Source organism: Chenopodium album, chromosome 16 (assembly GCF_948465745.1).
Source record: "Chenopodium album chromosome 16, dcCheAlbu1.1, whole genome shotgun sequence".
NCBI lineage: Eukaryota > Viridiplantae > Streptophyta > Magnoliopsida > Caryophyllales > Amaranthaceae > Chenopodium > Chenopodium album.
Genome location: NC_137849.1, coordinates 26,466,871 through 26,474,929, shown reverse-complemented (window position 1 = coordinate 26,474,929; position 8,059 = coordinate 26,466,871). Strand labels below are relative to the sequence as shown.

At 32.8% G+C, this 8,059-nt stretch overlaps 1 long non-coding RNA gene across 4 annotated transcripts; it reads right to left on the bottom strand.

The window, feature by feature from the left end:
- Positions 1 to 1,481: 1,481 nt before the first annotated feature.
- LOC145586333 (uncharacterized) lies at positions 1,482 to 6,535 on the bottom strand. 4 transcript variants are annotated; one of them, XR_014100916.1, is made up of 9 exons: positions 6,109 to 6,535; positions 5,834 to 5,973; positions 5,282 to 5,439; positions 4,832 to 4,931; positions 4,594 to 4,745; positions 3,653 to 3,722; positions 3,390 to 3,538; positions 3,200 to 3,277; positions 1,482 to 2,227 (listed from the first exon to the last, which is right to left on the bottom strand). It is a non-coding gene; the product is annotated as an uncharacterized LOC145586333 (long non-coding RNA). The 4 variants fall into 4 exon arrangements; XR_014100918.1 differs by having other exon boundaries at positions 5,834 to 5,963; XR_014100917.1 differs by lacking the exon at positions 6,109 to 6,535 and having other exon boundaries at positions 3,390 to 3,502; positions 3,599 to 3,722; positions 5,834 to 6,102.
- Positions 6,536 to 8,059: the final 1,524 nt, after the last annotated feature.

Here is an 8,059-nt window from a genome sequence, read left to right as displayed (position 1 = left end):
ATGTTAAATATAATTACTCCATAGCTAGTTATAAAGTTCTAATATAGTTGAAACAATAATAAAATCACTAGTTAGTAGTTGCATCATTTTAGAAGCAAAAAGGACTAAAAAATGGCTAAATGTATGTGAATCTACTTGCCGAATTTTCATATTATCTTTCAAATTAATCATCTTATACGAGTTACACCTAAAACATTAGGGTTTGTTTAGCATGGCTGTGTTTTTCTATTTTTTGGTTTTTTGTTTTTTAAAAGTATATGATATAAGTCCCATGATAAATCAAAAATTACTTAAACTTATTAAAATCATGATAATTTTGAAAACTGACAATAGAAAAGTGAAAACACCTTTTTCTTGTTTCTTGCCTTTGGTTTTTGATTTTCAAAAAAAAAGAAAATTAAAAAACAAAAAATGATGTCAAACAACCCTTTAGTAATTAGGGTTGTATTTGAGTCAAGGATATCGGGGTGATTGCCTAGGGCCCACGAACAGAACTCCGAAGGTTCAAAGCCTAAATTGAAAGTCAAGTTGCATGCATTTGGCTGATTGGCTCGGACATAAAACCTTGTTAGAACCAGCTTCATTTTTTTTCAAAAAAATTATATAATTTCCTTTCATCATTTTTTTACAAGACCTTTCATCATCATTTTAAATTGAATTTTCCTTAAAATCTCCTATTCCTCACTATGTTTTCTTAATTAAGAATACTTTTTTCCCATTACTCTTTCGTTTCCATCACTGTCTAATTTGATCAACATATAAGCTAATCTAAAATTTTGATCAATGATATTTAAAGTTTATACATTGTCAATATTAATACGTTTCCACTTTACAATGTTTAATCTTACTAGTCGTTGGAGCACGCGCGATGCGCGTGCTCCCCCGACGATAAGATAAGTAAAATTCGCGATTGTGGTCAGTGGTTGTGATATTTGTGATTGTGTTCGGGTTTTGTAATAATAAGGATATATGAATTTGTTAGTACTGACAAGCAATAGTGAATTAGTGATAAAGTTTCCATGGGAAATTACCTATGGAAAAACCAGTGTTATAAGTGAAATTATCTAGAATTCGTTACAATTTAAAGATTTTAAAAAGAATTATATTATTGTTTTAGATATTATTTTAGAACGCAATATGGTTTCTATTGAGTACCTAAATAATTGCTGAATAATTTGTTTTGAAATGATTGTGATTATAAGGAGTAGTTTAAGGAAATGCAATACTAAAGGTTGAAGTTATTTAAAATAGATTAAATGTAAAATATATGAAAGAATTGTGTATTTGTTTGTTATAGTTTTTAAAGTAGAAAATTTTCAATTGGTGGTTCAGTTGAAAATTATAGTAGTTAGAGTTTGTAATTGACGTGGAATGTATTAAATGAATGAGAAATATCACATGTGTATGTATTGAAGTTTATTTGCGGGTTATTTATCTATAAATTTATTTTATATACGATATTTAGATAATACAGTTGGAGGGAATATCTTAACACTTATTTTATTTAAGGTTTAAGTCGTTGAAGCATGCACTACGAGCGCACCCCCAATCCCCTCCAATGATAAGAAATACAATCATTTACAGAGTTTCAAGACCATGGGATCAAGATTAGTAGAGGAGTGTCCCAAAGAATGAATCTTTCTCATCACCTTTCAGAGCTGCCTCGACCAGATTCTTTCTTGAATGAATCTTTCTCATCACCTTTCAGAGCTGCCTCGACCAGATTCTTTCTTTTTCATTCTGCTCGCAAAATAATTTAACACGCTATCTCAAAGTTAAATGTTACATTTTACATTAAAAAATTTAAAATTAAAAAAAGATCATAACCTTCCATTTTATCTTTCTAAATAGTGTGTCACCTGATGAGAAGGCTGAAAAAAGGGTTTGGGGCATTAGATACAACAGAGATAATAACATGAAAAAAAAGGAGAAACCTTTCATCAGCTGTTAGCCCTGTTAACCTGTTGCCGACTTCCATGGGCGTGGCACAAGGGGCTAGAGTTTTTGCAGGTAGGCTGATACCACCACCTCTGAGGGACAATGTGGTACCCCTTACTAATCTAGCTCTGGATATTAGATTTGAATCAAAGAATACAATAATCACAGTGATGTCATCGTGGAAATGCTGACGTACCCCACGGTCTATCTTTTTCAAATCAGAGTATCTCATCACTCTTTTTTTAGCTGCTTCTTGCAATGCAGTTTTTACCAATCTTTTAGCACTTCCCTACATTAACAAGATATAAATGTCTTACATTCCCCACTTTAAGATATAGTAGCAAATACTCCAACAAAATAAGTGCCCACATAACCACATTATGAGCTGTATAAAACTATAAATACAAATATAAAAGCTCCAATAACATAATCATAGTAGCAAACATAACACATTCAGACTTTTAATGAGTGGGATCAGTTTAAGTATACAATCGTTTAACCTTCATGTTTTCAAAGAAAATCCTTTGATAAAAATGAAAAGGAGCATTCCTTAGAATAGGTTCTCAAAAGATGACACATCAAATTAAATTATCCACCAAATACAAACTACTTGATAAAAAGAAATGATAACCATGTTTCTTTTCTCCTCCTCCTCTTCCCATTCCCCTCCCCTGACCCATGCAACACAACCCAACCAGAGTTCCACAGCCCTCTCAGCCACCATACACCACCTCCATTTCTTGCTAGTGAGTAGCACAGGTTTCCGAATCAAATTGTGCTGGCCTGCTGGGGTTTGGTCGGTAATAAGTTAGAGTTGGGGTAAAGCTGGTAAGATGAAAATTCCTAAAGGAAGTTAGGGGTAATCTAAATTTGGCGGTGGTTGTGAAAGTGGTCGCGGAAAGTAAAATAATGCCATTTTTGAAAAAAAAAAAAAAAAAAAAAAAAAGGTGTCTGCGTGTGTGTGTGTTGGGGGGGGGGGGGAATCGAGGGTTGAGATGGGGATTGGTCTAATATCCCTATAATTTAGTAATCATGATGACATGATTACTAAATTATCAGTTTCCTGCATCTATAAGAAGTAAGAAGTGTAGACAGAATATACAAGCAATACAAGAAATCACCATATCAGGTGAGATTGCAATACAAAGTTTCATAAATCAAGCACAAACATCTAGAAACATCCCATCCCACCCTGAAAAAAAGTGCCAGCGTAGATAGGAAAGCACAAATAGTGAATACCATAAAATCTACCAGAACACACCTAATTCATTGTTGTTGGCCGAATTATGCGCTGAATAATGCAAAGTGAACCATTCTTTCCATATACAAAACAACAAACCTGCACAAAAAATATTACTATAATAAGTAGCAAATAATAAGACCATTTGAGTGCTCTATCCAAAGTGAAATTATTTTGCAATCCTCAAAAAAAAAATAACAAAACATAATACCATCTGATCAGCAAGCATAAGAACAGTCTTCAGTGAATACTTCCTACTACAGAAATTGAATAAATCTTCTAAGCTGGGCCCAAGTAGATCTATGACTAATACATTATAGTCTCCTTCAACACCAAACCCTCTTACATTAGGAATTCCAGCTGCCAACATCAGACAATATCAAAGTAAGACTAATATCAAAATGTGGGAAAGAATATTACTATATTCAGTTTTAGAATCAATTAAGTGTCGAGAATGGAAGATAAGCTCATTACTTCCTTTTTGCAGAATTTTATACAATTTGGACTTGTAAAGCAGTTGAGGATGCTTTGTTTTCACGTTTTCCTGAAAAGCATTGAATGATGTCAGAAAACCACAAAATTGGAAGGCACAGTAGCAGAGGTTTCATTTATCAGGTAGAAGGCAATCACATCAGTATCATCAAATAATAGCTAAATCAAATGCAACCCCAGAAATGAAATAGCTTAACCTGTTTCATGATTTCATCACATAGACCAACAAATAGACTTAAGCAACTGCAACATGTTATTTTCCTCACTCGTCTAAGACAATAAAACAACAAAATTGACCGTGAACTTTGAGACAATATGATTCAATCACAGCACCAGATTGCAAAATAATTTCACGAATCTGCAAGCTAACAAAATCACAGCTCTTTGACGTATGGGTTTAAGTAGTTAATAATCCATATTCAATTACCTAAACTGAATGAAATGTTTGGTAGCTCCAATTTTTCAAAAGTGAATTTATCCTTAAAGCTCCAACAGTTGCTAAATAAGAGCAATTGGGATGGGACTGGAACAACTGTTAACAGTGTATCACCTTCTAATGAAGCTATATAACTACCAAGGCCAAACCAAGCACTGAAAAGGCTAACAACATGATATGTGACACCTCTTTTGTATCAAGCTACTCATTGAATCGTAGGGTTACTGAGGATATGCAGAACAAAGGAAGTATAGCTCAATGGCTGTACATGAATGTAGATAGGCCTAAGGCGGCAAATTGTCAAGTATAGAAAAAATGCAAAGTCCCTAAATACCATTAAAAATAGAAGGTAAGAAAAAAAAAAAAGTTCAGAGGTCCTTGCAGCTTTGCTGACATATATAAACACTGAATATCACAGAAAAGATATCTAGAGCATTCAAGGTGCCCTCAATATCTAACAGCTTTAAATTATAGTATTAAAACTTACAGTCTCGGTAACACGTTGCTACCATTTTGAACAAGTTCGTAAAGATCAGAACAAGTTCGTAAAGATCAAAAACTGAAAAGCCATGCATGCTCTCATCCTTAAAGAACAATTCCAGCTTCCTCAATTCTTTTAAAGCTCCCATAGTCCCATTGCTTCCAAAACACATATTAAAAATTCAGAAAAAATAAAAGCTATTATAAACATCTGCAAAAAATCATAACAGCAAGAAATTACTCACACGGTTCGATATACTTATGAGGAGAAGAAAGTTTAGAGATTCAAAGCTCTGTAAGCATTTGAACAGAGTACTTCAGAGCTTCTCTGAGATTGTCCAAATCCTAAAATTGAATTTACAACCCAAATTAAACAAAATTAGAAAGAATAATTGGAATGCAATAGAAACGCGATGAATTTTTTTTTTATATTAAAAAAAATTATCTCCATGTACAATTCTCAGAACAGAGGAAAAAAAGTAACACACAAAGAAGTATTAGCAGCGCCCAAAAAAAAAACAAAAAAAATCCCCATTTCAAACATGCAATAGCAGAGATTTAGAGAAAATTACCTTGATAATTTGACAATTAATCCCGAATAAACCAAACAAATGCTAACATAAGATCAAGGACGAATTCAATCATAGCAAGAAAGCAATAAAATCACAGAGAGTTAAGGATTAGAGTGTGCGAACCTTGAGAACAAGGTCAGGAATTTGTTGACGATGAAGGGTAGTGTTCATTCTGTTCAAGTTCCTTGATCCGTTTGAGATAGGCTAGCCGTAATCCATGGACGAATTGGTGGTGCGTTCTGCATCTATCGCTAGTTGTGTCGGCCTAGAATTCTACATCGCTTCAAATTAAAGAGAGGATACCCAGAAAAATTCAATTACAAACTTAAATAAAAACATCAATTTTTCTAAATACCACAAAAATGACCAGAGGAAGTAATCTAAGGAGAGAGAAAGCAGTCAAACACCACCGCCATAAATGAATGAAGGAGCAAGAAGCCAGAAAATGGGGAAAGTTGTGGTGATGGTAGAATTCTACATCGCTTCAAATTAAAGAGAGGATACATAGAAAAATTCAATTACAAACTTAAATTAAACCACAAAAAACTCAAATTTTCAAATACCCACAAAAATTCACATTACCCCATTTCACAATCAACAAAAGTAACTCAAAATGTTGGGTAATTAACCATCAAATGAACAACAATACTAATGAGAAATTTATTTTTAAGTTACCGAAAAGCAGTGACGGAGGGAAAATCGGTGGTGGTATTTGAGCCGCCGCCCTTGGATTTCACGTTCATCTTGAGTTGCAGAAGTTTCTCTCTCTAGGTTTCTCTCTCTAGGTTTCTCTAGGATTCTCTCTCTAGGTTTACCTCAAATCAACCAAATTTGGGGAAAAATACTCAGAACTCAATAATCAAACTAAAACTTCAAATAAATAAGCAAAATTAACATGAAATCCTTTATAATAAAGAGTAATTAACAGTATATAATGAGCAGATCCAAACCAGATAAATTTTGCTGCCATGAGAACCAAATCGGAGCAAATCAAGAGCTTGAACAAGCGAATCGAGAAAAGCAACGAGATTAATAACAACATCGTTATCTAACGGCAATTGACTCTCCTTCAATTCCTCAAACATTGGGGTCAAAAGCTTCAACCTACGAGCTAAATTACAGTACTGTTTCTTAACAGGAGGACGATAATCTGAAATTGAAGCAATTTCATTGATTCTATCAATTAAATTGTTGAGCAACTGAGCTTCGTTTTCATCCTCCATTGAAGTAGAAAAAGGAAGAAAAAATGGGGAACAAAAATGGCGAAAAAAAATCAGCGCAGACTTTAGAAGAAGTAGAGGAGAGAGAAAATGGAAGAAGAGTTGGAAGAAGCAAGAAGGTCAGGAAGTCGGTGAAAAGCAAGGGCCAAGTAAGTCGGTGGAAATAAGGGGTATAATTGGCAATTCATTAATGTTGGGGACAAGGCTGTAATAACACCAAAAAATACTATTCATAAGGAATAGTAGCAACATTTGCACTTTTATAATGGTTATGGAAACATAAAACACGTACATATATTGGTCAAAGTCGTGTACGTGAATACTAACTTGAGTAGCCCCAAATTTAAAATGAAGCACTTTAAGGAGTGTGGGTGTATTTCCTTAATGAAACTCTTCAAATTTCATGTTATCCAATGTGTTGCACTACTCTATACGTTCCATTAATAATTTTTACAAAGTATTCGTAAGCTTTAACTTTTTTTTTTTTTTTTTTGTCGGGCACTATTCATTTTAGTTTGACTAGGTTTTTTTACATCTGTCTCCAAATAATTGATACACATAACTTTTATAAATATTTGATTTTCATATAATATACTTTGTTTGTAAATTTTTAGTATTATTAAACAAAATTAAAATGTAATCATGTATGTTCATGTAATCAGTTATCAGTATATCTTGTTCCTTTGTTTCCATTTCATTCTGTGTGTACAAATCTTATTTTGACAAATGAGTGCATTGTGCAACAACATAGTTTCAGACTACTTGGAAAGGTTTATTTCATTCAAAAAAAAAAAAAAAAAAAAAGAAAAAAAAAAATTGTCCAAAGGTTATACAAGTAGGACAGTTTGTATACTGTGTGCTGTAGTAGTTTAGTAGCACTTGATTTACCTGTAGTTGTAGGCCTTGTAGGCGTTGTAACCTTATAGCCGTTATAGGTTCTAGAATATGTAAAGCTATCTTTTTACCCAAGTTCTGAAATGCCTAATATCTTAAAACTTAATTTATCTTAAAAAACTTGATACTCCGTAGATAAGTAAAAAAAACTTAATTTATCTTAAAAAAGTAGAAATCTTAATTAATTAATGATTACTCCCTTCGTCCCTAATATTTTGCCACAATTAACTTTTTACTATTCTTAAAACGCATCTTAAAAATAAATTTATTTCCATTTGACTAACTTTGTTATTTACAATTAAGAAAAAGTATAGTATTATGAGATTTAGTTAGTTTCAAATAACTTCATATTCAAAAGTAGTAATACATACTTCATATGTTAAAGTTCTGCATTAACAAATAAACCGATTAGAATAAAACAGATATTTTGAAACAAAGAAAGCGCATTTAGAAAAAAAATAACAAGGGGAATATTATTAATCAGTTCGAGTGTATTTCCTTAATTAACCTCCTTAAGTTTCATGTTATCCAATGTGTTGCACTCTTACACTACTCTATTCGTTGGGATTGTTAAACATCGCTCCCATTTTAGGGTTTGTTCATATTTATTGAACTGAGCTGAACTAAATTGAACTGAACTAAACTAAACTGAACTGATTAGAGCTTAACTGAACTGAACTAAAATTAAGCTGAAGTGAACAAGCCCTTACTAGGCACCTCTCGCATTTTTTATATGAACTTCCGTATTTACCCCTCGTAAATAAATATTCATGACACTCACTCATGA